General features: G+C 44.3%; 1 protein-coding gene across 1 annotated transcript in view; it reads right to left on the reverse strand.

Moving 5' to 3' along the window:
- naaladl2 (N-acetylated alpha-linked acidic dipeptidase like 2) overlaps positions 1–1,442 on the reverse strand; it is a 347,063-nt gene extending 345,621 nt beyond the window's left edge. Inside the window, exon 1 of the mRNA XM_080770411.1 lies at positions 1,040–1,442. The gene's annotated coding sequence lies outside the window, so the exon portion shown is untranslated. The remainder of the gene's footprint in view (positions 1–1,039) is intronic.
- Positions 1,443–6,000: the final 4,558 nt, after the last annotated feature.

The raw sequence follows: 6,000 nt of genomic DNA on the forward strand, positions 1-6,000 counted from the left end.
CACATTACACATGCCTTGCCTACTGTAAGCTCTATAGGTAATATTTTAACATCTTCATATAATTGTTTGGTACTTATCGTGGTCATCATTGTCATAGTGATTCTCAGCATCAGATAAACAGCACGCACAGTCACACACAATGTGACTGTAGATTTGTATCGTGTTCCGCTTATGCCTGCAGCTACAACACCTGCTACAAAACAGAGCAGCTCACTCTCTCTCTCTGTGTGTGTGTGTGTGTGTGTGTGTGTGTGTGTGTGTGTGTGTGTGTGTGTGTGTGTGTGTGTGTGTGTGTGTGTGTGTGTGTGTGTGTGTGTGTGTGTGTGTGTGTGTGTGTGTGTAATCACATGGGTGTGTGTCAGACACACACCCATGTGATTATGAAAACGTAAACGCAGCAAGACAAACCTGCACAATGTAGGCGGTATATCGTGCTCTGCCCTCCCCTCACACTTCCCCTCGTGTATTATTAACTCCCTCCCTCTGACAAACTTTCTCCCACTTCTGAGTCTTTGCTCCCTCGACTCTCTCCCTCGACTCTCTCCCCTCCCCTCCCATCCCTCCCCCCCCTCCCTCCCTCTCACCCCCCCCATCCCTCTCCCCTCCCCTCCCCTCCCTCTCCCCTCCCCTCCCAGCCCATCTCCAACACACTCCTCCCTCCCTCCCTCGTCACCTCTTCTTCGGTTAGTGAAGGTCATTAAGCATTGACGAGGGTCCTCTCTGGAGGAAGGCAGTGACGAACAGCAGACACACACACAAGCAACGCACGCAGTGACAAGATAACCCAGTGTGACACTACTACAGCTCACTGCAAGGCAACAAACTAAACACGTCCTTGAGTCGGGAATGCAGAGTGCATGCATATGTGCACGCGCGTGCATATGCGCACGCACGCACAGACACGCACACACACACACACACACACACACACACACACACACACACACACACACACACACACACACACACACACACACACACGCACACACACAGAGTGGAGAAACTGCAGCACAGTGACTTGAAATGTCAAAACAGTTACCTTGTGGGGTTCGGCTCAGCTTGCTAGATGGCCTCTCGCGTCTCCCATTCAGGTGCTTCCCTTTCTAGCCTCCTCTCTCTCTCTCTCTCTCTCTCTCTCTCTCTCAACTGGCCGGGATGAATACCCAGTTAAATGGTTTCCCCTGGTATCCTGTTGCTGCCGTAGTTGTCTCCCCAGACTACTGCTGAATTAGCGGAGAGCACAGACAGGACACCATCAGCCGGCTTGTTTACCTGACTCACTGCCCTACCTGCGCACCCCGGTATACCTGCTGGCTTGTATAACTACCTGGCTGTTTGCCTTCTCGTGTTGCTAACTGCCTGTGTCTCTGCCTCTTCAGCTGTTTAACTGCCTGCCTCCATGGTAACTTTCCCAGCCGCTCTGGTAATTTATGCATGGATTGTTGTAACTGCCTTCCCGCGCGGCGCGTGCCCTAGTCTACCCCTTAAACCACATGTGTCCTCGATTCCTCCGCTTGTGTACCAACATTAGCATAGCCCTTCCTCCTTTTCTCACCTGCACCGCACTAGTCTAACCTGTTCTACAGTGCAAGCCTGTTTGTGTGTATGTGTGCATGTATAGGCCTTTGTTCACTCTCTCTCTGTGTGTGTGTGTGTGTATGTGTGTGTGTTAACTCCTTATGACTGTACAGCAACGTGCATGGTCTTCAGGATAAAGATATGCAACTGTTTACTGTACATATACGTTTGTATTGCTATACTATGACGCCTTGTGTATATTATTGTATGTCCTTAAATGTCTTGATCAACTGGATACACAGTAAGTTAATATAAACTAAAGTATTACATCAATTCACATTGCGGTTTGGTCTCACCTGCCGTAATCACTGCCAGATATACACACACACACAGTGGGGGACTTAAGTTTTCACCTTTTTCCCAGCTGCTGGCTGCTCAGATATGATGAGCGCTCAGGGGGAGCAGTTGGATGTGAAATGTTTTGCTCAGGGACACTTTGACGCATATAGGCTGGGGGCGAACCGATGACCTTCTGGTTACCCACTAAGCTGCAGAAGTGCATTCAGTGGCATATTATTTAGGCACATTGTGTCTATTACATGTTGTTGGGAAATAGGTCAGAGGAACTCCCTCTGGTGTTATTGCCCATGGGCATCGTTCACTCTAGAGTAGTTAGACTGCAGGTAAAGAGTGCATCGAATTTGCCTTCCATGTACTTCTGACAAAAGACTAGTAAAAAATAGAAACATATGCACTTCCCAGAAACTGCAGTAGTTAGCATTGTTTCACTACTGATTTAAATCCAATGGCTGTAGCTACTGCTGAGCAACGACGGACAATATTTAAGCTTCCAACTCACGGCTTGGTTTCAGTCAGGAATGTTTAACAATGGTACTAGCATGACATAATTGGGGTTTTACTTGAATTGAAATGATAAATGGATGGTTATTTATATGCAGAATCAGTCTAACTTTTTTTCTCTCTCTGATACAAGCGGCTACAAACTAATTGCCCCTAGTGGGATTAATGGAGTTGTTTGAAGTTTGAAGTTGAACGTCCCTTTCGCCTGAGCAACTCATTAATGGACAAAGTTATTCATAGCATATGATTTAAAACAAATACGCACTAAAACATTTATATTATAACAAGATACATATGTTCTGTATCATTTCTGAAAAGTTGATCTTTTGGACACACTTTTTCAGCCGATTAAATTGTAATTCTACACATAAAATTAAGCATTCCAGCATTATTATGCTGCGAAAACATTTACATTATGTAAAAAGACAATATGTGAGGTATTAAATTGGTGGATTAGCTGCATGCAATACAACTAATTTAAGAAATCTCATGGGGAATCATGATTCCTTCCATCGCACCTGGGCTGTTTAATTTCATATACCATCATACCTTTCTCAAACTATAGAACGTGTCAGTGGAATTGTTGTATTTTAGGTCAGCTACTGAAATTAAAGATGGAGTGCCACAATTTTTCCAGTTTTGCATGCGTCTATGAGGTGACAGTACTTCGTTAGACACCTTGGAGTCGTTTGTATGTGCAATGGTGTATTAACCTTGTATTTAGGGTTTCTTCCTGGAGGCTGAACCCTTGACAGGCCAATGAAATAAACAGTAAAATAGTGACATCACACTATCAGCCCCTCCCCTAACCCCTCCCCCTTTATCATACAACTACAGCTGTGGGTACGGCTTCAGTTCAGGTGGATCACCACCCATCACCACCCACCAGGCAAACCAGGCATACTCAATGAACTGGTGGGCGTGCCCGCATAAAAGCATGATTTTAACAAATATTGTACAGTTTTTGGAAAAGGTTCTTCCTCCTTAAATTCTAATAATACCTGATGAACATGTTTTAGGGTGGAAAAAAATCGTGACACTCCATCTTTAAGAAACACTGCAACAGGGGGAAAAAACAAACTTGGGCCCATTTACGATGTTTATCTTTAGCAGTGTAAAAGGGTCTATACCTCACTGGTTGTTTACAATGCACTTGTTAATGTTCAGATGTTTAGCTGTTGAGCATTAAGTTGCACATAAAAAGTATGGCCTCGGCCACCATTCTGACTTTATATTGTGTTTCACTACCGAACATAACCACCTAGACCCGGTAGTAAACTGGACCTCAGTCTGCTCTGTACTTTGGGTCACTTTTCTTTTACATCTATACCAAATCTATTCGCCAAACATAACCGACCTACAAGCTTTTTACAACACCTTGTGAGCTTGTAGATCAGCTATTTTTGGGCTAAATGATCCCAATTCATTAGATGAATTTGGATACTGGGATTCAAATGGTGATGAAGCATTAACCCATTACGACCCGAGGCCGATTCTACAAAAACTGTTCATGTCAAGGACCGTCAGAATGATATTTACAGTTTTTCCCCCCCCCCGACCCACATCTCCAAAAAATGTGTCCCACCAGGATAACCAGCCACTCTATAACTATACTCGTTATGACATGGCTCCATAACCAGCCACTCTATAACTATACTCGTTATGACATGGCTCCATAACCAGCCACTCTATAACTATACTCGTTATGACATGGCTCCATAACCAGCCACTCTATAACTATACTCGTTATGACATGGCTCCATAACCAGCCACTCTATAACTATACTCGTTATGACATGGCTCCATAACTAGCCACTCTATAACTATACTCGTTATGACATGGCTCCATAACCAGCCACTCTATAACTATACTCGTTATGACATGGCTCCATAACCAGCCACTCTATAACTATACTCGTTATGACATGGCTCCATAACCAGCCACTCTATAACTATACTCGTTATGACATGGCTCCATAACCAGCCACTCCATAACTAGCCCTCGCTATGACATGGCTCCATAACCAGCCACTCCATAACTAGCCCTCGCTATGACATGGCTCCATAACCAGCCACTCTATAACTAGCCCTCGTTATGACATGGCTCCATAACCAGCCACTCCATAACTAGCCCTCGTTATGACATGGCTCCATAACCAGCCACTCTATAACTAGCCCTCGTTATGACATGGCTCAATAACCAGCCACTCCATAACTAGCCCTCGTTATGACATGGCTCGATAACCAGCTACTAGCCCTCGCTATGTCCAGAATACAGACGCTCTAGGGTTCACGTGAGATGGAGATGTCAAACTGTTGCCATGAAACACACTTAAATGACAACGTGATCTGATTACACTGATCTATCTGTAAATACATCATAATTACATTGAAGTTTATTATTATTATTATTATTATAATAATCCAATAGAAAGCATGCTTTTTGTGAGGGCGAGTAATAACAGTAGGTAATGATCCTCCCTTGAGGCAGGACATACGATATGGGCGGGACCAGGAAGAACTGGATTATACTAATCTGATTACAAAACAATCCTGACGAGGGTGGAGAGAGGTGTGTGTGTGTGTGTGTGTGTGTGTGTGTGTGTCTTTAGTCCCCAATGGCAAAGAGATGCCTATTGTACCTTGTCGTTGTTTTGACAAGTTACAAGCTAATGTGTGTGTGTGTGTGTGTGAGTGTGAGTGTGAGTGAGTGAGTGAGTGAGTGAGTGAGTGAGTGAGTGAGTGAGTGAGTGAGTGTGTGTGTGTGTGTGTGTGTGTGTGTGTGTACTGAGAGGGAGAAAGAGAGAGGGAGACATGGCAAGTTAGCTTAAAATAAATAGCAAGACAGACACATGGGGAGAAGAGTATTCAATGCTGCTCTCTGGTCTCTCTTGGCAGTGGGCGTCTCTTCCAATTCAACTGTGTCCATATGGCAATGATACGGTCATCAGGGACCCCGTGGATCAATACCCTGGTACTTAACAGGCCTTTCATTAGCATCTCATCAATATCCTCCAAGGGAATGATAGCCACCTGGTGCTGGCTCCCACTATATTTTTGGCAGCCAAAGTTGAAACGCTTAAAGCTTTGAACAGATCTACTCAGTCAAATCTTGAGTGTTGCTTTTTTCCCCCACTTAGAAGTGTGTAAAGAGAGTGTACAAAATAAAACATTTTAATTTTAAGTTTGATATCGCTTGGTAGTCATGCACACAGTCGACACCAATATACTTTTCGTTGCAATCGGGCCGAATGTTCCGTAAAACTCGACCCACTTGGTGAGAACAGACTAGTCCCTAATAGAGGGTATGCACTAATAGAGGGTATGCACGTGCCATCATCATCATACAAGGAAGTTAACGCCTACTGAGTGCAAAAACTACTTTCTGGCCTCGACAGCCCATACATCCAAACAGAAAAGTCCTATCTGATTGCATTAAATGACTTTAAACAACATTAAATTTGTCACTTTGTCACTCACTTTGCCCCTCAATCTGCCATTCACTTTATGCATGCGCATACCCTCTATATACTAAGTTAGGAACTAGTTAGGCCAAAAGGATAAAACGTGCACATGAGAGGGACCGGCGAGCGAGCCATTATGTGAGCGAGTTGCTGTGCC

Source organism: Protomyctophum bolini (assembly GCF_963924005.1).
Source record: "Protomyctophum bolini genome assembly, chromosome: 8".
In the NCBI taxonomy this organism is placed as follows: domain Eukaryota; kingdom Metazoa; phylum Chordata; class Actinopteri; order Myctophiformes; family Myctophidae; genus Protomyctophum; species Protomyctophum bolini.